This window comes from Pleurodeles waltl, chromosome 8, assembly GCF_031143425.1.
Source record: "Pleurodeles waltl isolate 20211129_DDA chromosome 8, aPleWal1.hap1.20221129, whole genome shotgun sequence".
In the NCBI taxonomy this organism is placed as follows: domain Eukaryota; kingdom Metazoa; phylum Chordata; class Amphibia; order Caudata; family Salamandridae; genus Pleurodeles; species Pleurodeles waltl.
In genome coordinates this window covers 1389676551-1389701827 of record NC_090447.1, presented here as the reverse complement: position 1 = coordinate 1389701827, position 25277 = coordinate 1389676551, and the positions used below count along the sequence as shown (strand labels likewise).

General features: G+C 48.3%; 1 protein-coding gene across 2 annotated transcripts in view; it reads right to left on the bottom strand.

Annotated features, from left to right (window-relative positions):
• The window catches only part of VSTM5 (V-set and transmembrane domain containing 5), a 69026-nt gene that overhangs the window by 5269 nt on the left and 38480 nt on the right, over window positions 1–25277 (bottom strand). The gene's annotated exons all lie outside the window — the stretch shown is intronic.

Sequence of the window (25277 nt, the reverse complement as noted above, 5' to 3'; positions counted from 1 at the left end):
CGTACCCTGGCTCCCGGACAGTTTACGCACCTGGGGGCATATTTACAAGAAACTGGCGCATCAGTGCTGAGACACCAGTGTTCTTGCGTCCCCCCTGCCCCACCTAACGACACCGTGGGTGTGCTGTATTTACAATATGGTGCACCACGGTGGTTGTTAGGACAAAAGCGTCCTTTTACGCTATTGTGGCATTTTGCTGCACTAGTGTCAAATATTTTTACGCTAGTGCAGCAAAGTGCAAGAGGGTCCGTAGGTTTCTATGGGTGCGTCATTTTAACGGCTGCTTTGAGCAGGCGTTAAACATGACGCAGAAAATGGCACAGTGAAATTTTGTAGATTTCACTGTGCCATTTTTGCAGGCCTCCTAGCGCCGGAACACTCCCCTTGCACACATTATGCCTGGAGCAGGCATAATGTGGCGCAAAGTGGTGCTATGCTTGTAAGTACGATGTGACAAAAAAGCCTTCCTAACACCACAATAGCGTTAAAAAAATGACACTAATGTGACGCAGGAAGGTACTAGGGACTTGTAAATATGCCCGTTGGTACCTCTGTCCCCTTGCTGTGTTGATACTTCAAATGAAGAGCCTATTTATAAACATGGCATTTTAAGGATGGTGTACTATGGTTAACAGCTATATGCTCTTTTACATCACATACACAAGAAATGTTGCTGCAGTTACCCCCTTGCAATACCTACTGTCATAGCCGTGAATTGCAGTTAGAAGGTAGCAGTCCCACCTTTGACCTTTATCTATCCCCATACTTGCTATATACAGAAACCAGGCTCATTAAGGTAATTGCATCATCATCAAACTTTTTATCAACAACAAGATGTAACTGATATCTGAGAGACAATATAAAGTCCTTCAACTGTGAATATTTGATAGAAATATCTTTTTATTGTCATGGATGAATGTTTAATACAAGATATGTCTTTTCATTGTCCCAGATGAATGTCCAATATGACAAGATTTTTCATACAAAATAATACATTACAACCATGATGTCTCATACAAAGTAATTTATAACAGCCAATACATGTTTCATGAGTAATCACTTATTCAGGGCTCAAATATAAAATTCGGAAATAGTCACTCTACTCAATAATTTGACTTTTCAACTGAAAATGTCTCACATATGAATACAGGCAGAACTATCTTGAGAACTTTGCTCCAATATCTTTATCCCCCTTGAAAAGGATATCTAAAATTTGTATGTCCTGATCCTCCCGCTACAGATAAAATTCCTTATTTATTGATTTACACACATGCATACATTTTCGTTAATGTGCATGGTGGAGCCACTGTTTTTCTCTCTTAACGAAGACCCGGTTGAAGCCAAATCAACATATTACACCCTGAAATGTTAAAGCTAACGCTAACAGAGGCCTTGATGTTATATGTATCTGTGATTTCGCAATACTTTAAAAAATAAAATCGTTTGCCATATGTAGGAAGTTGGCTCTGTATGTGCTATTTCAAAGTAAGGAATAGCATGCACAGAGTCCAAGGGTTCCCCTTAGAGGTAAAATAGTGGTAAAAATAGATAATACTAATGCTCTATTTTGTGGTAGTGTGGTCGAGCAGTAGGCTTATCCAAGGAGTAGTGTTAAGCATTTGTTGTACATACACATAGACAATAAATGAGGTACACACACTCAGAGACAAATCCAGCCAATAGGTTTTGTATAGAAAAATATCTTTTCTTAGTTTATTTTAAGAACCACAGGTTCAAATTCTACATGTAATATCTCATTTGAAAGGTATTGCAGGTAAGTACTTTAGGAACTTTAAATCATAAAAATTGCATGTATACTTTTCAAGTTATTGACAAATAGCTGTTTTAAAAGTGGACACTTAGTGCAATTTTCACAGTTCCTAGGGGAGGTAAGTATTTGTTAGGTTAACCAGGTAAGTAAGACACTTACAGGGCTCAGTTCTTGGTCCAAGGTAGCCCACCGTTGGGGGTTCAGAGCAACCCCAAAGTCACCACACCAGCAGCTCAGGGCCGGTCAGGTGCAGAGTTCAAAGTGGTGCCCAAAACACATAGGCTAGAATGGAGAGAAGGGGGTGCCCCGGTTCCGGTCTGCTTGCAGGTAAGTACCCGCGTCTTCGGAGGGCAGACCAGGGGGGTTTTGTAGGGCACCGGGGGGGACACAAGTCCACACAGAAATTTCACCCTCAGCGGCGCGGGGGCGGCCGGGTGCAGTGTAGAAACAAGCGTCGGGTTCGCAATGTTAGTCTATGAGAGATCTCGGGATCTCTTCAGCGCTGCAGGCAGGCAAGGGGGGGATTCCTCGGGGAAACCTCCACTTGGGCAAGGGAGAGGGACTCCTGGGGGTCACTTCTCCAGTGAAAGTCCGGTCCTTCAGGTCCTGGGGGCTGCGGGTGCAGGGTCTCTCCCAGGTGTCGGGACTTTAGGTTCAAAGAGTCGCGGTCAGGGGAAGCCTCGGGATTCCCTCTGCAGGCGGCGCTGTGGGGGCTCAGGGGGGACAGGTTTTGGTACTCACAGTATCAGAGTAGTCCTGGGGTCCCTCCTGAGGTGTTGGATCGCCACCAGCCGAGTCGGGGTCGCCGGGTGCAGTGTTGCAAGTCTCACGCTTCTTGCGGGGAGCTTGCAGGGATCTTTAAAGTTGCTGGAAACAAAGTTGCAGCTTTTCTTGGAGCAGGTCCGCTGTCCTCGGGAGTTTCTTGTCTTTTCGAAGTAGGGGCAGTCCTCAGAGGATGTCGAGGTCGCTGGTCCCTTCGGAAGGCGTCGCTGGAGCAGGATCTTTGGAAGGCAGGAGACAGGCCGGTGAGTTTCTGGAGCCAAGGCAGTTGTCGTCTTCTGGTCTTCCTCTGCAGGGGTTTTCAGCTGGGCAGTCCTTCTTCTTGTAGTTGCAGGAATCTAATTTTCTAGGGTTCAGGGTAGCCCTTAAATACTAAATTTAAGGGCGTGTTTAGGTCTGGGGGGTTAGTAGCCAATGGCTACTAGCCCTGAGGGTGGGTACACCCTCTTTGTGCCTTCTCCCAAGGGGAGGGGGTCACAATCCTAACCCTATTGGGGGAATCCTCCATCTGCAAGATGGAGGATTTCTAAAAGTTAGAGTCACCTCAGCTCAGGACACCTTAGGGGCTGTCCTGACTGGCCAGTGACTCCTCCTTGTTTTTCTCATTATTTTCTCCGGCCTTGCCGCCAAAAGTGGGGCCTGGCCGGAGGGGGCGGGCAACTCCACTAGCTGGAGTGTCCTGCTGGGTTGGCACAAAGGAGGTGAGCCTTTGAGGCTCACCGCCAGGTGTGACAACTCCTGCCTGGGGGAGGTGTTAGCATCTCCACCCAGTGCAGGCTTTGTTACTGGCCTCAGAGTGACAAAGGCACTCTCCCCATGGGGCCAGCAACATGTCTCGGTTTGTGGCAGGCTGCTAAAACTAGTCAGCCTACACAGATAGTCGGTTAAGTTTCAGGGGGCACCTCTAAGGTGCCCTCTGTGGTGTATTTTACAATAAAATGTACACTGGCATCAGTGTGCATTTATTGTGCTGAGAAGTTTGATACCAAACTTCCCAGTTTTCAGTGTAGCCATTATGGTGCTGTGGAGTTCGTGTTTGACAGACTCCCAGACCATATACTCTCATGGCTACCCTGCACTTACAATGTCTAAGGTTTTGTTTAGACACTGTAGGGGTACCATGCTCATGCACTGGTACCCTCACCTATGGTATAGTGCACCCTGCCTTTGGGCTGTAAGGCCTGCTAGAGGGGTGTCTTACCTATACTGCATAGGCAGTGAGAGGCTGGCATGGCACCCTGAGGGGAGTGCCATGTCGACTTACTCGTTTTGTCCTCACTAGCACACACAAGCTGGTAGCAGTGTGTCTGTGCTGAGTGAGAGGTCTCCAGGGTGGCATAAGACATGCTGCAGCCCTTAGAGACCTTCCTTGGCATCAGGGCCCTTGGTACTAGAAGTACCAGTTACAAGGGACTTATCTGGATGCCAGGGTCTGCCAATTGTGGATACAAAAGTACAGGTTAGGGAAAGAACACTGGTGCTGGGGCCTGGTTAGCAGGCCTCAGCACACTTTCAATTGTAAACATAGCATCAGCAAAGGCAAAAAGTCAGGGGGCAACCATGCCAAGGAGGCATTTCCTTACACAACCCCCCCCCAAACGAAAGAGGATGAGACTAACCTTTCCCAAGAGAGTCTTCATTTTCTAAGTGGAAGAACCTGGAAAGGCCATCTGCATTGGCATGGGCAGTCCCAGGTCTGTGTTCCACTATAAAGTCCATTCCCTGTAGGGAGATGGACCACCTCAACAGTTTAGGATTTTCACCTTTCATTTGCATCAGCCATTTGAGAGGTCTGTGGTCAGTTTGAACTAGGAAGTGAGTCCCAAAGAGGTATGGTCTCAGCTTCTTCAGGGACCAAACCACAGCAAAGGCCTCCCTCTCAATGGCACTCCAACGCTGCTCCCTGGGGAGTAACCTCCTGCTAATGAAAGCAACAGGCTGGTCAAGGCCATCATCATTTGTTTGGGACAAAACTGCCCCTATCCCATGTTCAGAGGCATCTGTCTGCACAATGAACTGCTTAGAATAATCTGGAGCTTTTAGAACTGGTGCTGAGCACATTGCTTGTTTCAGGGTGTCAAAGGCCTGTTGGCAGTCCACAGTCCAGTTCACTTTCTTGGGCATTTTCTTGGAGGTGAGTTCAGTGAGGGCTGTCACAATGGATCCATATCCCTTCACAAACCTCCTGTAATACCCAGTCAAGCCAAGGAATGCCCTGACTTGAGTCTGGGTTTTTGGAGCTACCCAGTCCAGAATAGTCTGGATCTTGGGTTGGAGTGGCTGAACTTGGCCTCCACCTACAAGGTGTCCCAAGTAAACCACAGTTCCCTGCCCTATCTGGCATTTGGATGCCTTGATAGAGAGGCCTGCAGATTGCAGAGCCTTCAAAACCTTCCTCAGGTGGATCAGGTGATCCTGCCAGGTGGAGCTAAAGACAGCAATATCATCAAGATAAGCTGTGCTAAAGGACTCCAAGCCAGCAAGGACTTGATTCACCAACCTTTGGAAGGTGGCAGGGGCATTCTTTAAACCAAAGGGCATAACAGTAAACTGGTAATGCCCATCAGGTGTGGAGAATGCTGTCTTTTCTTTTGCTCCAGGTGCCATTTTTATTTGCCAGTACCCTGCTGTCAAGTCAAAGGTACTTAGAAATTTGGCAGCACCTAATTTATCAATGAGCTCATCAGCTCTTGGAATTGGATGGGCATCTGTCTTGGTGACAGAATTGAGCCCTCTGTAGTCCACACAAAACCTCATCTCTTTCTTTCCATCTGTGGTGTGAGGTTTGGGGACTAAGACCACTGGGCTAGCCCAGGGGCTGTCAGAGCGCTCAATTACTCCCAATTCCAGCATCTTGTGGACTTCCACCTTGATGCTTTCCTTAACATGGTCAGACTGTCTGAAGATTTTGTTCTTGACAGGCATGCTGTCTCCTGTGTCCACATCATGGGTACACAGGTGTGTCTGACCAGGGGTTAGGGAGAAAAGCTCAGGAAACTGTTGTAGGACTCTCCTACAATCAGCCTGCTGTTGGCCAGAGAGGGTGTCTGAGTAGATCACTCCATCTACTGTGCCATCTTTTGGGTCTGATGACAGAAGATCAGGGAGAGGTTCACTCTCTGCCTCCTGATCCTCATCTGTTACCATTAACAGATTCACATCAGCCCTGTCATGGAAGAGCTTAAGGCGGTTCACATGGATCACCCTCTTGGGGCTCCTGCTTGTGCCCAGGTCCACCAGGTAGGTGACCTGACTCTTCCTCTCTAGCACTGGAAGGGCCACTCCATTTGTCCTGGAGTGCCCTGGGAGCCACAGGCTCCAGAACCCAGACTTTCTGCCCTGGTTGGAACTCAACCAGTGCAGCCTTTTGGTCATACCAAAACTTCTGGAGTTGTTGGCTGGCCTCAAGGTTTTTGGTTGCCTTTTCCATGTACTCTGCCATTCTAGAGCGAAGGCCAAGTACATAGTCCACTATGTCCTGTTTAGGCTCATGGAGAGGTCTCTCCCAGCCTTCTTTAACAAGGGCAAGTGGTCCCCTTACAGGATGACCAAACAGAAGTTCAAAGGGTGAGAATCCTACTCCCTTCTGTGGTACCTCCCTGTAAGCGAAAAGCAGACATGGCAGGAGGACATCCCATCTCCTTTTGAGTTTTTCTGGGAGCCCCATGATCATGCCTTTTAATGTCTTGTTGAATCTCTCAACCAAGCCATTAGTTTGTGGATGGTATGGTGTAGTGAATTTATAAGTCACTCCACACTCATTCCACATGTGCTTTAGGTATGCTGACATGAAGTTGGTACCTCTGTCAGACACCACCTCCTTAGGGAAACCCACTCTGGTAAAGATACCAATGAGGGCCTTGGCTACTGCAGGGGCAGTAGTCGACCTAAGGGGAATAGCTTCAGGATACCTGGTAGCATGATCCACTACTACCAGGATATACATATTTCCTGAGGCTGTGGGAGGTTCTAGTGGACCAACTATGTCCACACCCACTCTTTCAAAGGGCACCCCCACCACAGGAAGTGGAATGAGGGGGGCCTTTGGATGCCCACCTGTCTTACCACTGGCTTGACAGGTGGGGCAGGAGAGGCAAAACTCCTTAACCATGTTGGACATATTGGGCCAGTAGAAGTGGTTGACTAACCTCTCCCACGTCTTGGTTTGTCCCAAATGTCCAGCAAGGGGAATGTCATGGGCCAATGTTAGGATGAACTCTCTGAACAGCTGAGGCACTACCACTCTCCTAGTGGCACCAGGTTTGGGGTCTCTGGCCTCAGTGTACAGGAGCCCATCTTCCCAATAGACCCTATGTGTTCCATTTTTCTTGCCTTTGGACTCTTCAGCAGCTTGCTGCCTAAGGCCTTCAAGAGAGGGACAGGTTTCTTGTCCCTTACACAGCTCTTCCCTTGAGGGTCCCCCTGGGCCCAAGAGCTCAACCTGATAAGGTTCAAGCTCCAAAGGCTCAGTTCCTTCAGAGGGCAGAACTTCTTCCTGAGAAGAGAGGTTCCCTTTCTTTTGCTGTGTTGCAGTTGGTTTCCCAACTGACTTTCCTTTTCTCTTGGTAGGCTGGGCCATTCTTCCAGACTCCAGCTCTACTTGTTCACCCTGTGCCTTGCACTGTGCTCTTGTTTTCACACACACCAGTTCAGGGATACCCAGCATTGCTGCATGAGTTTTTAGTTCTACCTCAGCCCATGCTGAGGACTCCAGGTCATTTCCAAGCAGACAGTCCACTGGGATATTTGAGGAGACCACCACCTGTTTCAGGCCATTGACCCCTCCCCATTCTAAAGTAACCATTGCCATGGGATGTACTTTTCTCTGATTGTCAGCGTTGGTGACTGTGTAAGTTTTTCCAGTCAGGTATTGGCCAGGGGAAACCAGTTTCTCTGTCACCATGGTGACACTGGCACCTGTATCCCTCAGGCCCTCTATTCTAGTCCCATTAATTAAGAGTTGCTGTCTGTATTTTTGCATGTTAGGCGGCCAGACAGCTAGTGTGGCTAAATCCACCCCACCCTCAGAAACTAGAGTAGCTTCAGTGTGGACCCTGATTTGCTCTGGGCACACTGTTGATCCCACTTGGAGACTAGCCATACCAGTGTTACCTGGATGGGAGTTTGGAGTGGAACCTTTCTTGGGACAGGCCTTGTCTCCAGTTTGGTGTCCATGCTGTTTACAGCTATGACACCAGGCCTTTTTGGGATCAAAGTTTTTACCCTTGTACCCATTGTTTTGTGAAGAGGCTCTGGGCCCACCCTCCTGTGCAGGTTTTTGGGGGCCTGTAGAAGACTCTTTACTATTTTTAGTTTTGGTTGTCTCATCACCCTTCTGCTGGGGAGTCTTTGTGACCCCTTTCTTTTGGTCACCCCCTGTTGAAGTCTTGGACACCCTTGTCTTGACCCAATGGTCCGCCTTCTTTCCCAATTCTTGGGGAGAAATTGGTCCTAGGTCTACCAGATGCTGATGCAGTTTATCATTGAAACAATTACTTAACAGGTGTTCTTTCACAAATAAATTGTACAGCCCATCATAATTACTTACACCACTGCCTTGAATCCAACCATCTAGTGTTTTCACTGAGTAGTCAACAAAGTCAACCCAGGTCTGGCTCGAGGATTTTTGAGCCCCCCTGAACCTAATCCTGTACTCCTCAGTGGAGAATCCAAAGCCCTCAATCAGGGTACCCTTCATGAGGTCATAGGATTCTGCATCTTGTCCAGAGAGTGTGAGGAGTCTATCCCTACACTTTCCTGTGAACATTTCCCAAAGGAGAGCACCCCAGTGAGATCTGTTCACTTTTCTGGTTACACAAGCCCTCTCAAAAGCTGTGAACCATTTGGTGATGTCATCACCATCTTCATATTTAGTTACAATCCCTTTAGGGATTTTCAACATGTCAGGAGAATCTCTGACCCTATTTATGTTGCTGCCACCATTGATGGGTCCTAGGCCCATCTCTTGTCTTTCCCTCTCTATGGCTAGGATCTGTCTTTCCAAAGCCAATCTTTTGGCCATCCTGGCTAACTGGATGTCCTCTTCACTGGGGCTATCCTCAGTGATTTCAGAGGTGTTGGTCTCTCCTGTGAGGGAACCAGCATCTCTGACTATTATTTTTGGAGTCAGGGTTTGAGGGACCCTTTTCTCCCTAGATAGGACTGGTAGGGGGGAATTGTCCTCCAAGTCACTATCCTCTTCCTCTGAGTTGCCACCCTCAGAGGGGTTGGCCTTTTCAAACTCTGCCAAAAGCTCCTGGAGCTGTATTTTGGTAGGTTTGGGGCCCATTGTTATTTTCTTTATTTTACAGAGTGACCTTAGCTCCCTCATCTTAAGATGGAGGTAAGGTGTGGTGTCGAGTTCCACCACAGTCACATCTGTGCTAGACATTTTGCTTCTAAAAGTTGGAATACTTTTTAAGAATCTACAACTGGTTCTAGAATCTAATTCAAACTTTTACAAACTTTTAAACTCTAAAAGAAATGCTAAACAGGATCTAACACAAGGCCCTAGCAGGTCTTTTAAGAATTTAGAAAACTTTTCAAATTGCAAAAATCAATTTCTAATGACAATTTTGGAATTTGTCGTGTGATCAGGTATTGGCTGAGTAGTCCAGCAAATGCAAAGTCTTGTACCCCACCGCTGATCCACCAATGTAGGAAGTTGGCTCTGTATGTGCTATTTCAAAGTAAGGAATAGCATGCACAGAGTCCAAGGGTTCCCCTTAGAGGTAAAATAGTGGTAAAAATAGATAATACTAATGCTCTATTTTGTGGTAGTGTGGTCGAGCAGTAGGCTTATCCAAGGAGTAGTGTTAAGCATTTGTTGTACATACACATAGACAATAAATGAGGTACACACACTCAGAGACAAATCCAGCCAATAGGTTTTGTATAGAAAAATATCTTTTCTTAGTTTATTTTAAGAACCACAGGTTCAAATTCTACATGTAATATCTCATTTGAAAGGTAATGCAGGTAAGTACTTTAGGAACTTTAAATCATAAAAATTGCATGTATACTTTTCAAGTTATTGACAAATAGCTGTTTTAAAAGTGGACACTTAGTGCAATTTTCACAGTTCCTAGGGGAGGTAAGTATTTGTTAGGTTAACCAGGTAAGTAAGACACTTACAGGGCTCAGTTCTTGGTCCAAGGTAGCCCACCGTTGGGGGTTCAGAGCAACCCCAAAGTCACCACACCAGCAGCTCAGGGCCGGTCAGGTGCAGAGTTCAAAGTGGTGCCCAAAACACATAGGCTAGAATGGAGAGAAGGGGGTGCCCCGGTTCCGGTCTGCTTGCAGGTAAGTACCCGCGTCTTCGGAGGGCAGACCAGGGGGGTTTTGTAGGGCACCGGGGGGGACACAAGTCCACACAGAAATTTCACCCTCAGCGGCGCGGGGGCGGCCGGGTGCAGTGTAGAAACAAGCGTCGGGTTCGCAATGTTAGTCTATGAGAGATCTCGGGATCTCTTCAGCGCTGCAGGCAGGCAAGGGGGGGATTCCTCGGGGAAACCTCCACTTGGGCAAGGGAGAGGGACTCCTGGGGGTCACTTCTCCAGTGAAAGTCCGGTCCTTCAGGTCCTGGGGGCTGCGGGTGCAGGGTCTCTCCCAGGTGTCGGGACTTTAGGTTCAAAGAGTCGCGGTCAGGGGAAGCCTCGGGATTCCCTCTGCAGGCGGCGCTGTGGGGGCTCAGGGGGGACAGGTTTTGGTACTCACAGTATCAGAGTAGTCCTGGGGTCCCTCCTGAGGTGTTGGATCGCCACCAGCCGAGTCGGGGTCGCCGGGTGCAGTGTTGCAAGTCTCACGCTTCTTGCGGGGAGCTTGCAGGGATCTTTAAAGTTGCTGGAAACAAAGTTGCAGCTTTTCTTGGAGCAGGTCCGCTGTCCTCGGGAGTTTCTTGTCTTTTCGAAGTAGGGGCAGTCCTCAGAGGATGTCGAGGTCGCTGGTCCCTTCGGAAGGCGTCGCTGGAGCAGGATCTTTGGAAGGCAGGAGACAGGCCGGTGAGTTTCTGGAGCCAAGGCAGTTGTCGTCTTCTGGTCTTCCTCTGCAGGGGTTTTCAGCTGGGCAGTCCTTCTTCTTGTAGTTGCAGGAATCTAATTTTCTAGGGTTCAGGGTAGCCCTTAAATACTAAATTTAAGGGCGTGTTTAGGTCTGGGGGGTTAGTAGCCAATGGCTACTAGCCCTGAGGGTGGGTACACCCTCTTTGTGCCTTCTCCCAAGGGGAGGGGGTCACAATCCTAACCCTATTGGGGGAATCCTCCATCTGCAAGATGGAGGATTTCTAAAAGTTAGAGTCACCTCAGCTCAGGACACCTTAGGGGCTGTCCTGACTGGCCAGTGACTCCTCCTTGTTTTTCTCATTATTTTCTCCGGCCTTGCCGCCAAAAGTGGGGCCTGGCCGGAGGGGGCGGGCAACTCCACTAGCTGGAGTGTCCTGCTGGGTTGGCACAAAGGAGGTGAGCCTTTGAGGCTCACCGCCAGGTGTGACAACTCCTGCCTGGGGGAGGTGTTAGCATCTCCACCCAGTGCAGGCTTTGTTACTGGCCTCAGAGTGACAAAGGCACTCTCCCCATGGGGCCAGCAACATGTCTCGGTTTGTGGCAGGCTGCTAAAACTAGTCAGCCTACACAGATAGTCGGTTAAGTTTCAGGGGGCACCTCTAAGGTGCCCTCTGTGGTGTATTTTACAATAAAATGTACACTGGCATCAGTGTGCATTTATTGTGCTGAGAAGTTTGATACCAAACTTCCCAGTTTTCAGTGTAGCCATTATGGTGCTGTGGAGTTCGTGTTTGACAGACTCCCAGACCATATACTCTCATGGCTACCCTGCACTTACAATGTCTAAGGTTTTGTTTAGACACTGTAGGGGTACCATGCTCATGCACTGGTACCCTCACCTATGGTATAGTGCACCCTGCCTTTGGGCTGTAAGGCCTGCTAGAGGGGTGTCTTACCTATACTGCATAGGCAGTGAGAGGCTGGCATGGCACCCTGAGGGGAGTGCCATGTCGACTTACTCGTTTTGTCCTCACTAGCACACACAAGCTGGTAGCAGTGTGTCTGTGCTGAGTGAGAGGTCTCCAGGGTGGCATAAGACATGCTGCAGCCCTTAGAGACCTTCCTTGGCATCAGGGCCCTTGGTACTAGAAGTACCAGTTACAAGGGACTTATCTGGATGCCAGGGTCTGCCAATTGTGGATACAAAAGTACAGGTTAGGGAAAGAACACTGGTGCTGGGGCCTGGTTAGCAGGCCTCAGCACACTTTCAATTGTAAACATAGCATCAGCAAAGGCAAAAAGTCAGGGGGCAACCATGCCAAGGAGGCATTTCCTTACACAACCCCCCCCCAAACGAAAGAGGATGAGACTAACCTTTCCCAAGAGAGTCTTCATTTTCTAAGTGGAAGAACCTGGAAAGGCCATCTGCATTGGCATGGGCAGTCCCAGGTCTGTGTTCCACTATAAAGTCCATTCCCTGTAGGGAGATGGACCACCTCAACAGTTTAGGATTTTCACCTTTCATTTGCATCAGCCATTTGAGAGGTCTGTGGTCAGTTTGAACTAGGAAGTGAGTCCCAAAGAGGTATGGTCTCAGCTTCTTCAGGGACCAAACCACAGCAAAGGCCTCCCTCTCAATGGCACTCCAACGCTGCTCCCTGGGGAGTAACCTCCTGCTAATGAAAGCAACAGGCTGGTCAAGGCCATCATCATTTGTTTGGGACAAAACTGCCCCTATCCCATGTTCAGAGGCATCTGTCTGCACAATGAACTGCTTAGAATAATCTGGAGCTTTTAGAACTGGTGCTGAGCACATTGCTTGTTTCAGGGTGTCAAAGGCCTGTTGGCAGTCCACAGTCCAGTTCACTTTCTTGGGCATTTTCTTGGAGGTGAGTTCAGTGAGGGCTGTCACAATGGATCCATATCCCTTCACAAACCTCCTGTAATACCCAGTCAAGCCAAGGAATGCCCTGACTTGAGTCTGGGTTTTTGGAGCTACCCAGTCCAGAATAGTCTGGATCTTGGGTTGGAGTGGCTGAACTTGGCCTCCACCTACAAGGTGTCCCAAGTAAACCACAGTTCCCTGCCCTATCTGGCATTTGGATGCCTTGATAGAGAGGCCTGCAGATTGCAGAGCCTTCAAAACCTTCCTCAGGTGGATCAGGTGATCCTGCCAGGTGGAGCTAAAGACAGCAATATCATCAAGATAAGCTGTGCTAAAGGACTCCAAGCCAGCAAGGACTTGATTCACCAACCTTTGGAAGGTGGCAGGGGCATTCTTTAAACCAAAGGGCATAACAGTAAACTGGTAATGCCCATCAGGTGTGGAGAATGCTGTCTTTTCTTTTGCTCCAGGTGCCATTTTTATTTGCCAGTACCCTGCTGTCAAGTCAAAGGTACTTAGAAATTTGGCAGCACCTAATTTATCAATGAGCTCATCAGCTCTTGGAATTGGATGGGCATCTGTCTTGGTGACAGAATTGAGCCCTCTGTAGTCCACACAAAACCTCATCTCTTTCTTTCCATCTGTGGTGTGAGGTTTGGGGACTAAGACCACTGGGCTAGCCCAGGGGCTGTCAGAGCGCTCAATTACTCCCAATTCCAGCATCTTGTGGACTTCCACCTTGATGCTTTCCTTAACATGGTCAGACTGTCTGAAGATTTTGTTCTTGACAGGCATGCTGTCTCCTGTGTCCACATCATGGGTACACAGGTGTGTCTGACCAGGGGTTAGGGAGAAAAGCTCAGGAAACTGTTGTAGGACTCTCCTACAATCAGCCTGCTGTTGGCCAGAGAGGGTGTCTGAGTAGATCACTCCATCTACTGTGCCATCTTTTGGGTCTGATGACAGAAGATCAGGGAGAGGTTCACTCTCTGCCTCCTGATCCTCATCTGTTACCATTAACAGATTCACATCAGCCCTGTCATGGAAGAGCTTAAGGCGGTTCACATGGATCACCCTCTTGGGGCTCCTGCTTGTGCCCAGGTCCACCAGGTAGGTGACCTGACTCTTCCTCTCTAGCACTGGAAGGGCCACTCCATTTGTCCTGGAGTGCCCTGGGAGCCACAGGCTCCAGAACCCAGACTTTCTGCCCTGGTTGGAACTCAACCAGTGCAGCCTTTTGGTCATACCAAAACTTCTGGAGTTGTTGGCTGGCCTCAAGGTTTTTGGTTGCCTTTTCCATGTACTCTGCCATTCTAGAGCGAAGGCCAAGTACATAGTCCACTATGTCCTGTTTAGGCTCATGGAGAGGTCTCTCCCAGCCTTCTTTAACAAGGGCAAGTGGTCCCCTTACAGGATGACCAAACAGAAGTTCAAAGGGTGAGAATCCTACTCCCTTCTGTGGTACCTCCCTGTAAGCGAAAAGCAGACATGGCAGGAGGACATCCCATCTCCTTTTGAGTTTTTCTGGGAGCCCCATGATCATGCCTTTTAATGTCTTGTTGAATCTCTCAACCAAGCCATTAGTTTGTGGATGGTATGGTGTAGTGAATTTATAAGTCACTCCACACTCATTCCACATGTGCTTTAGGTATGCTGACATGAAGTTGGTACCTCTGTCAGACACCACCTCCTTAGGGAAACCCACTCTGGTAAAGATACCAATGAGGGCCTTGGCTACTGCAGGGGCAGTAGTCGACCTAAGGGGAATAGCTTCAGGATACCTGGTAGCATGATCCACTACTACCAGGATATACATATTTCCTGAGGCTGTGGGAGGTTCTAGTGGACCAACTATGTCCACACCCACTCTTTCAAAGGGCACCCCCACCACAGGAAGTGGAATGAGGGGGGCCTTTGGATGCCCACCTGTCTTACCACTGGCTTGACAGGTGGGGCAGGAGAGGCAAAACTCCTTAACCATGTTGGACATATTGGGCCAGTAGAAGTGGTTGACTAACCTCTCCCACGTCTTGGTTTGTCCCAAATGTCCAGCAAGGGGAATGTCATGGGCCAATGTTAGGATGAACTCTCTGAACAGCTGAGGCACTACCACTCTCCTAGTGGCACCAGGTTTGGGGTCTCTGGCCTCAGTGTACAGGAGCCCATCTTCCCAATAGACCCTATGTGTTCCATTTTTCTTGCCTTTGGACTCTTCAGCAGCTTGCTGCCTAAGGCCTTCAAGAGAGGGACAGGTTTCTTGTCCCTTACACAGCTCTTCCCTTGAGGGTCCCCCTGGGCCCAAGAGCTCAACCTGATAAGGTTCAAGCTCCAAAGGCTCAGTTCCTTCAGAGGGCAGAACTTCTTCCTGAGAAGAGAGGTTCCCTTTCTTTTGCTGTGTTGCAGTTGGTTTCCCAACTGACTTTCCTTTTCTCTTGGTAGGCTGGGCCATTCTTCCAGACTCCAGCTCTACTTGTTCACCCTGTGCCTTGCACTGTGCTCTTGTTTTCACACACACCAGTTCAGGGATACCCAGCATTGCTGCATGAGTTTTTAGTTCTACCTCAGCCCATGCTGAGGACTCCAGGTCATTTCCAAGCAGACAGTCCACTGGGATATTTGAGGAGACCACCACCTGTTTCAGGCCATTGACCCCTCCCCATTCTAAAGTAACCATTGCCATGGGATGTACTTTTCTCTGATTGTCAGCGTTGGTGACTGTGTAAGTTTTTCCAGTCAGGTATTGGCCAGGGGAAACCAGTTTCTCTGTCACCATGGTGACACTGGCACCTGTATCCCTCAGGCCCTCTATTCTAGTCCCATTAATTAAGAGTTGCTGTCTGTATTTTTGCATGTTAGGCGGCCAGACAGCTAGTGTGGCTAAATCCACCCCACCCTCAGAAACTAGAGTAGCTTCAGTGTGGACCCTGATTTGCTCTGGGCACACTGTTGATCCCACTTGGAGACTAGCCATACCAGTGTTACCTGGATGGGAGTTTGGAGTGGAACCTTTCTTGGGACAGGCCTTGTCTCCAGTTTGGTGTCCATGCTGTTTACAGCTATGACACCAGGCCTTTTTGGGATCAAAGTTTTTACCCTTGTACCCATTGTTTTGTGAAGAGGCTCTGGGCCCACCCTCCTGTGCAGGTTTTTGGGGGCCTGTAGAAGACTCTTTACTATTTTTAGTTTTGGTTGTCTCATCACCCTTCTGCTGGGGAGTCTTTGTGACCCCTTTCTTTTGGTCACCCCCTGTTGAAGTCTTGGACACCCTTGTCTTGACCCAATGGTCCGCCTTCTTTCCCAATTCTTGGGGAGAAATTGGTCCTAGGTCTACCAGATGCTGATGCAGTTTATCATTGAAACAATTACTTAACAGGTGTTCTTTCACAAATAAATTGTACAGCCCATCATAATTACTTACACCACTGCCTTGAATCCAACCATCTAGTGTTTTCACTGAGTAGTCAACAAAGTCAACCCAGGTCTGGCTCGAGGATTTTTGAGCCCCCCTGAACCTAATCCTGTACTCCTCAGTGGAGAATCCAAAGCCCTCAATCAGGGTACCCTTCATGAGGTCATAGGATTCTGCATCTTGTCCAGAGAGTGTGAGGAGTCTATCCCTACACTTTCCTGTGAACATTTCCCAAAGGAGAGCACCCCAGTGAGATCTGTTCACTTTTCTGGTTACACAAGCCCTCTCAAAAGCTGTGAACCATTTGGTGATGTCATCACCATCTTCATATTTAGTTACAATCCCTTTAGGGATTTTCAACATGTCAGGAGAATCTCTGACCCTATTTATGTTGCTGCCACCATTGATGGGTCCTAGGCCCATCTCTTGTCTTTCCCTCTCTATGGCTAGGATCTGTCTTTCCAAAGCCAATCTTTTGGCCATCCTGGCTAACTGGATGTCCTCTTCACTGGGGCTATCCTCAGTGATTTCAGAGGTGTTGGTCTCTCCTGTGAGGGAACCAGCATCTCTGACTATTATTTTTGGAGTCAGGGTTTGAGGGACCCTTTTCTCCCTAGATAGGACTGGTAGGGGGGAATTGTCCTCCAAGTCACTATCCTCTTCCTCTGAGTTGCCACCCTCAGAGGGGTTGGCCTTTTCAAACTCTGCCAAAAGCTCCTGGAGCTGTATTTTGGTAGGTTTGGGGCCCATTGTTATTTTCTTTATTTTACAGAGTGACCTTAGCTCCCTCATCTTAAGATGGAGGTAAGGTGTGGTGTCGAGTTCCACCACAGTCACATCTGTGCTAGACATTTTGCTTCTAAAAGTTGGAATACTTTTTAAGAATCTACAACTGGTTCTAGAATCTAATTCAAACTTTTACAAACTTTTAAACTCTAAAAGAAATGCTAAACAGGATCTAACACAAGGCCCTAGCAGGTCTTTTAAGAATTTAGAAAACTTTTCAAATTGCAAAAATCAATTTCTAATGACAATTTTGGAATTTGTCGTGTGATCAGGTATTGGCTGAGTAGTCCAGCAAATGCAAAGTCTTGTACCCCACCGCTGATCCACCAATGTAGGAAGTTGGCTCTGTATGTGCTATTTCAAAGTAAGGAATAGCATGCACAGAGTCCAAGGGTTCCCCTTAGAGGTAAAATAGTGGTAAAAATAGATAATACTAATGCTCTATTTTGTGGTAGTGTGGTCGAGCAGTAGGCTTATCCAAGGAGTAGTGTTAAGCATTTGTTGTACATACACATAGACAATAAATGAGGTACACACACTCAGAGACAAATCCAGCCAATAGGTTTTGTATAGAAAAATATCTTTTCTTAGTTTATTTTAAGAACCACAGGTTCAAATTCTACATGTAATATCTCATTTGAAAGGTAATGCAGGTAAGTACTTTAGGAACTTTAAATCATAAAAATTGCATGTATACTTTTCAAGTTATTGACAAATAGCTGTTTTAAAAGTGGACACTTAGTGCAATTTTCACAGTTCCTAGGGGAGGTAAGTATTTGTTAGGTTAACCAGGTAAGTAAGACACTTACAGGGCTCAGTTCTTGGTCCAAGGTAGCCCACCGTTGGGGGTTCAGAGCAACCCCAAAGTCACCACACCAGCAGCTCAGGGCCGGTCAGGTGCAGAGTTCAAAGTGGTGCCCAAAACACATAGGCTAGAATGGAGAGAAGGGGGTGCCCCGGTTCCGGTCTGCTTGCAGGTAAGTACCCGCGTCTTCGGAGGGCAGACCAGGGGGGTTTTGTAGGGCACCGGGGGGGACACAAGTCCACACAGAAATTTCACCCTCAGCGGCGCGGGGGCGGCCGGGTGCAGTGTAGAAACAAGCGTCGGGTTCGCAATGTTAGTCTATGAGAGATCTCGGGATCTCTTCAGCGCTGCAGGCAGGCAAGGGGGGGATTCCTCGGGGAAACCTCCACTTGGGCAAGGGAGAGGGACTCCTGGGGGTCACTTCTCCAGTGAAAGTCCGGTCCTTCAGGTCCTGGGGGCTGCGGGTGCAGGGTCTCTCCCAGGTGTCGGGACTTTAGGTTCAAAGAGTCGCGGTCAGGGGAAGCCTCGGGATTCCCTCTGCAGGCGGCGCTGTGGGGGCTCAGGGGGGACAGGTTTTGGTACTCACAGTATCAGAGTAGTCCTGGGGTCCCTCCTGAGGTGTTGGATCGCCACCAGCCGAGTCGGGGTCGCCGGGTGCAGTGTTGCAAGTCTCACGCTTCTTGCGGGGAGCTTGCAGGGATCTTTAAAGTTGCTGGAAACAAAGTTGCAGCTTTTCTTGGAGCAGGTCCGCTGTCCTCGGGAGTTTCTTGTCTTTTCGAAGTAGGGGCAGTCCTCAGAGGATGTCGAGGTCGCTGGTCCCTTCGGAAGGCGTCGCTGGAGCAGGATCTTTGGAAGGCAGGAGACAGGCCGGTGAGTTTCTGGAGCCAAGGCAGTTGTCGTCTTCTGGTCTTCCTCTGCAGGGGTTTTCAGCTGGGCAGTCCTTCTTCTTGTAGTTGCAGGAATCTAATTTTCTAGGGTTCAGGGTAGCCCTTAAATACTAAATTTAAGGGCGTGTTTAGGTCTGGGGGGTTAGTAGCCAATGGCTACTAGCCCTGAGGGTGGGTACACCCTCTTTGTGCCTTCTCCCAAGGGGAGGGGGTCACAATCCTAACCCTATTGGGGGAATCCTCCATCTGCAAGATGGAGGATTTCTAAAAGTTAGAGTCACCTCAGCTCAGGACACCTTAGGGGCTGTCCTGACTAGCCAGTGACTCCTCCTTGTTTTTCTCATTATTTTCTCCGGCCTTGCCGCCAAAAGTGGGGCCTGGCCGGAGGGGGCGGGCAACTCCACTAGCTGGAGTGTCCTGCTGGGTTGGCACAAAGGAGGTGAGCCTTTGAGGCTCACCGCCAGGTGTGACAACTCCTGCCTGGGGGAGGTGTTAGCATCTCCACCCAGTGCAGGCTTTGTTACTGGCCTCAGAGTGACAAAGGCACTCTCCCCATGGGGCCAGCAACATGTCTCGGTTTGTGGCAGGCTGCTAAAACTAGTCAGCCTACACAGATAGTCGGTTAAGTTTCAGGGGGCACCTCTAAGGTGCCCTCTGTGGTGTATTTTACAATAAAATGTACACTGGCATCAGTGTGCATTTATTGTGCTGAGAAGTTTGATACCAAACTTCCCAGTTTTCAGTGTAGCCATTATGGTGCTGTGGAGTTCGTGTTTGACAGACTCCCAGACCATATACTCTCATGGCTACCCTGCACTTACAATGTCTAAGGTTTTGTTTAGACACTGTAGGGGTACCATGCTCATGCACTGGTACCCTCACCTATGGTATAGTGCACCCTGCCTTTGGGCTGTAAGGCCTGCTAGAGGGGTGTCTTACCTATACTGCATAGGCAGTGAGAGGCTGGCATGGCACCCTGAGGGGAGTGCCATGTCGACTTACTCGTTTTGTCCTCACTAGCACACACAAGCTGGTAGCAGTGTGTCTGTGCTGAGTGAGAGGTCTCCAGGGTGGCATAAGACATGCTGCAGCCCTTAGAGACCTTCCTTGGCATCAGGGCCCTTGGTACTAGAAGTACCAGTTACAAGGGACTTATCTGGATGCCAGGGTCTGCCAATTGTGGATACAAAAGTACAGGTTAGGGAAAGAACACTGGTGCTGGGGCCTGGTTAGCAGGCCTCAGCACACTTTCAATTGTAAACATAGCATCAGCAAAGGCAAAAAGTCAGGGGGCAACCATGCCAAGGAGGCATTTCCTTACACAACCCCCCCCCAAACGAAAGAGGATGAGACTAACCTTTCCCAAGAGAGTCTTCATTTTCTAAGTGGAAGAACCTGGAAAGGCCATCTGCATTGGCATGGGCAGTCCCAGGTCTGTGTTCCACTATAAAGTCCATTCCCTGTAGGGAGATGGACCACCTCAACAGTTTAGGATTTTCACCTTTCATTTGCATCAGCCATTTGAGAGGTCTGTGGTCAGTTTGAACTAGGAAGTGAGTCCCAAAGAGGTATGGTCTCAGCTTCTTCAGGGACCAAACCACAGCAAAGGCCTCCCTCTCAATGGCACTCCAACGCTGCTCCCTGGGGAGTAACCTCCTGCTAATGAAAGCAACAGGCTGGTCAAGGCCATCATCATTTGTTTGGGACAAAACTGCCCCTATCCCATGTTCAGAGGCATCTGTCTGCACAATGAACTGCTTAGAATAATCTGGAGCTTTTAGAACTGGTGCTGAGCACATTGCTTGTTTCAGGGTGTCAAAGGCCTGTTGGCAGTCCACAGTCCAGTTCACTTTCTTGGGCATTTTCTTGGAGGTGAGTTCAGTGAGGGCTGTCACAATGGATCCATATCCCTTCACAAACCTCCTGTAATACCCAGTCAAGCCAAGGAATGCCCTGACTTGAGTCTGGGTTTTTGGAGCTACCCAGTCCAGAATAGTCTGGATCTTGGGTTGGAGTGGCTGAACTTGGCCTCCACCTACAAGGTGTCCCAAGTAAACCACAGTTCCCTGCCCTATCTGGCATTTGGATGCCTTGATAGAGAGGCCTGCAGATTGCAGAGCCTTCAAAACCTTCCTCAGGTGGATCAGGTGATCCTGCCAGGTGGAGCTAAAGACAGCAATATCATCAAGATAAGCTGTGCTAAAGGACTCCAAGCCAGCAAGGACTTGATTCACCAACCTTTGGAAGGTGGCAGGGGCATTCTTTAAACCAAAGGGCATAACAGTAAACTGGTAATGCCCATCAGGTGTGGAGAATGCTGTCTTTTCTTTTGCTCCAGGTGCCATTTTTATTTGCCAGTACCCTGCTGTCAAGTCAAAGGTACTTAGAAATTTGGCAGCACCTAATTTATCAATGAGCTCATCAGCTCTTGGAATTGGATGGGCATCTGTCTTGGTGACAGAATTGAGCCCTCTGTAGTCCACACAAAACCTCATCTCTTTCTTTCCATCTGTGGTGTGAGGTTTGGGGACTAAGACCACTGGGCTAGCCCAGGGGCTGTCAGAGCGCTCAATTACTCCCAATTCCAGCATCTTGTGGACTTCCACCTTGATGCTTTCCTTAACATGGTCAGACTGTCTGAAGATTTTGTTCTTGACAGGCATGCTGTCTCCTGTGTCCACATCATGGGTACACAGGTGTGTCTGACCAGGGGTTAGGGAGAAAAGCTCAGGAAACTGTTGTAGGACTCTCCTACAATCAGCCTGCTGTTGGCCAGAGAGGGTGTCTGAGTAGATCACTCCATCTACTGTGCCATCTTTTGGGTCTGATGACAGAAGATCAGGGAGAGGTTCACTCTCTGCCTCCTGATCCTCATCTGTTACCATTAACAGATTCACATCAGCCCTGTCATGGAAGAGCTTAAGGCGGTTCACATGGATCACCCTCTTGGGGCTCCTGCTTGTGCCCAGGTCCACCAGGTAGGTGACCTGACTCTTCCTCTCTAGCACTGGAAGGGCCACTCCATTTGTCCTGGAGTGCCCTGGGAGCCACAGGCTCCAGAACCCAGACTTTCTGCCCTGGTTGGAACTCAACCAGTGCAGCCTTTTGGTCATACCAAAACTTCTGGAGTTGTTGGCTGGCCTCAAGGTTTTTGGTTGCCTTTTCCATGTACTCTGCCATTCTAGAGCGAAGGCCAAGTACATAGTCCACTATGTCCTGTTTAGGCTCATGGAGAGGTCTCTCCCAGCCTTCTTTAACAAGGGCAAGTGGTCCCCTTACAGGATGACCAAACAGAAGTTCAAAGGGTGAGAATCCTACTCCCTTCTGTGGTACCTCCCTGTAAGCGAAAAGCAGACATGGCAGGAGGACATCCCATCTCCTTTTGAGTTTTTCTGGGAGCCCCATGATCATGCCTTTTAATGTCTTGTTGAATCTCTCAACCAAGCCATTAGTTTGTGGATGGTATGGTGTAGTGAATTTATAAGTCACTCCACACTCATTCCACATGTGCTTTAGGTATGCTGACATGAAGTTGGTACCTCTGTCAGACACCACCTCCTTAGGGAAACCCACTCTGGTAAAGATACCAATGAGGGCCTTGGCTACTGCAGGGGCAGTAGTCGACCTAAGGGGAATAGCTTCAGGATACCTGGTAGCATGATCCACTACTACCAGGATATACATATTTCCTGAGGCTGTGGGAGGTTCTAGTGGACCAACTATGTCCACACCCACTCTTTCAAAGGGCACCCCCACCACAGGAAGTGGAATGAGGGGGGCCTTTGGATGCCCACCTGTCTTACCACTGGCTTGACAGGTGGGGCAGGAGAGGCAAAACTCCTTAACCATGTTGGACATATTGGGCCAGTAGAAGTGGTTGACTAACCTCTCCCACGTCTTGGTTTGTCCCAAATGTCCAGCAAGGGGAATGTCATGGGCCAATGTTAGGATGAACTCTCTGAACAGCTGAGGCACTACCACTCTCCTAGTGGCACCAGGTTTGGGGTCTCTGGCCTCAGTGTACAGGAGCCCATCTTCCCAATAGACCCTATGTGTTCCATTTTTCTTGCCTTTGGACTCTTCAGCAGCTTGCTGCCTAAGGCCTTCAAGAGAGGGACAGGTTTCTTGTCCCTTACACAGCTCTTCCCTTGAGGGTCCCCCTGGGCCCAAGAGCTCAACCTGATAAGGTTCAAGCTCCAAAGGCTCAGTTCCTTCAGAGGGCAGAACTTCTTCCTGAGAAGAGAGGTTCCCTTTCTTTTGCTGTGTTGCAGTTGGTTTCCCAACTGACTTTCCTTTTCTCTTGGTAGGCTGGGCCATTCTTCCAGACTCCAGCTCTACTTGTTCACCCTGTGCCTTGCACTGTGCTCTTGTTTTCACACACACCAGTTCAGGGATACCCAGCATTGCTGCATGAGTTTTTAGTTCTACCTCAGCCCATGCTGAGGACTCCAGGTCATTTCCAAGCAGACAGTCCACTGGGATATTTGAGGAGACCACCACCTGTTTCAGGCCATTGACCCCTCCCCATTCTAAAGTAACCATTGCCATGGGATGTACTTTTCTCTGATTGTCAGCGTTGGTGACTGTGTAAGTTTTTCCAGTCAGGTATTGGCCAGGGGAAACCAGTTTCTCTGTCACCATGGTGACACTGGCACCTGTATCCCTCAGGCCCTCTATTCTAGTCCCATTAATTAAGAGTTGCTGTCTGTATTTTTGCATGTTAGGCGGCCAGACAGCTAGTGTGGCTAAATCCACCCCACCCTCAGAAACTAGAGTAGCTTCAGTGTGGACCCTGATTTGCTCTGGGCACACTGTTGATCCCACTTGGAGACTAGCCATACCAGTGTTACCTGGATGGGAGTTTGGAGTGGAACCTTTCTTGGGACAGGCCTTGTCTCCAGTTTGGTGTCCATGCTGTTTACAGCTATGACACCAGGCCTTTTTGGGATCAAAGTTTTTACCCTTGTACCCATTGTTTTGTGAAGAGGCTCTGGGCCCACCCTCCTGTGCAGGTTTTTGGGGGCCTGTAGAAGACTCTTTACTATTTTTAGTTTTGGTTGTCTCATCACCCTTCTGCTGGGGAGTCTTTGTGACCCCTTTCTTTTGGTCACCCCCTGTTGAAGTCTTGGACACCCTTGTCTTGACCCAATGGTCCGCCTTCTTTCCCAATTCTTGGGGAGAAATTGGTCCTAGGTCTACCAGATGCTGATGCAGTTTATCATTGAAACAATTACTTAACAGGTGTTCTTTCACAAATAAATTGTACAGCCCATCATAATTACTTACACCACTGCCTTGAATCCAACCATCTAGTGTTTTCACTGAGTAGTCAACAAAGTCAACCCAGGTCTGGCTCGAGGATTTTTGAGCCCCCCTGAACCTAATCCTGTACTCCTCAGTGGAGAATCCAAAGCCCTCAATCAGGGTACCCTTCATGAGGTCATAGGATTCTGCATCTTGTCCAGAGAGTGTGAGGAGTCTATCCCTACACTTTCCTGTGAACATTTCCCAAAGGAGAGCACCCCAGTGAGATCTGTTCACTTTTCTGGTTACACAAGCCCTCTCAAAAGCTGTGAACCATTTGGTGATGTCATCACCATCTTCATATTTAGTTACAATCCCTTTAGGGATTTTCAACATGTCAGGAGAATCTCTGACCCTATTTATGTTGCTGCCACCATTGATGGGTCCTAGGCCCATCTCTTGTCTTTCCCTCTCTATGGCTAGGATCTGTCTTTCCAAAGCCAATCTTTTGGCCATCCTGGCTAACTGGATGTCCTCTTCACTGGGGCTATCCTCAGTGATTTCAGAGGTGTTGGTCTCTCCTGTGAGGGAACCAGCATCTCTGACTATTATTTTTGGAGTCAGGGTTTGAGGGACCCTTTTCTCCCTAGATAGGACTGGTAGGGGGGAATTGTCCTCCAAGTCACTATCCTCTTCCTCTGAGTTGCCACCCTCAGAGGGGTTGGCCTTTTCAAACTCTGCCAAAAGCTCCTGGAGCTGTATTTTGGTAGGTTTGGGGCCCATTGTTATTTTCTTTATTTTACAGAGTGACCTTAGCTCCCTCATCTTAAGATGGAGGTAAGGTGTGGTGTCGAGTTCCACCACAGTCACATCTGTGCTAGACATTTTGCTTCTAAAAGTTGGAATACTTTTTAAGAATCTACAACTGGTTCTAGAATCTAATTCAAACTTTTACAAACTTTTAAACTCTAAAAGAAATGCTAAACAGGATCTAACACAAGGCCCTAGCAGGTCTTTTAAGAATTTAGAAAACTTTTCAAATTGCAAAAATCAATTTCTAATGACAATTTTGGAATTTGTCGTGTGATCAGGTATTGGCTGAGTAGTCCAGCAAATGCAAAGTCTTGTACCCCACCGCTGATCCACCAATGTAGGAAGTTGGCTCTGTATGTGCTATTTCAAAGTAAGGAATAGCATGCACAGAGTCCAAGGGTTCCCCTTAGAGGTAAAATAGTGGTAAAAATAGATAATACTAATGCTCTATTTTGTGGTAGTGTGGTCGAGCAGTAGGCTTATCCAAGGAGTAGTGTTAAGCATTTGTTGTACATACACATAGACAATAAATGAGGTACACACACTCAGAGACAAATCCAGCCAATAGGTTTTGTATAGAAAAATATCTTTTCTTAGTTTATTTTAAGAACCACAGGTTCAAATTCTACATGTAATATCTCATTTGAAAGGTAATGCAGGTAAGTACTTTAGGAACTTTAAATCATAAAAATTGCATGTATACTTTTCAAGTTATTGACAAATAGCTGTTTTAAAAGTGGACACAGTGCAATTTTCACAGTTCCTAGGGGAGGTAAGTATTTGTTAGGTTAACCAGGTAAGTAAGACACTTACAGGGCTCAGTTCTTGGTCCAAGGTAGCCCACCGTTGGGGGTTCAGAGCAACCCCAAAGTCACCACACCAGCAGCTCAGGGCCGG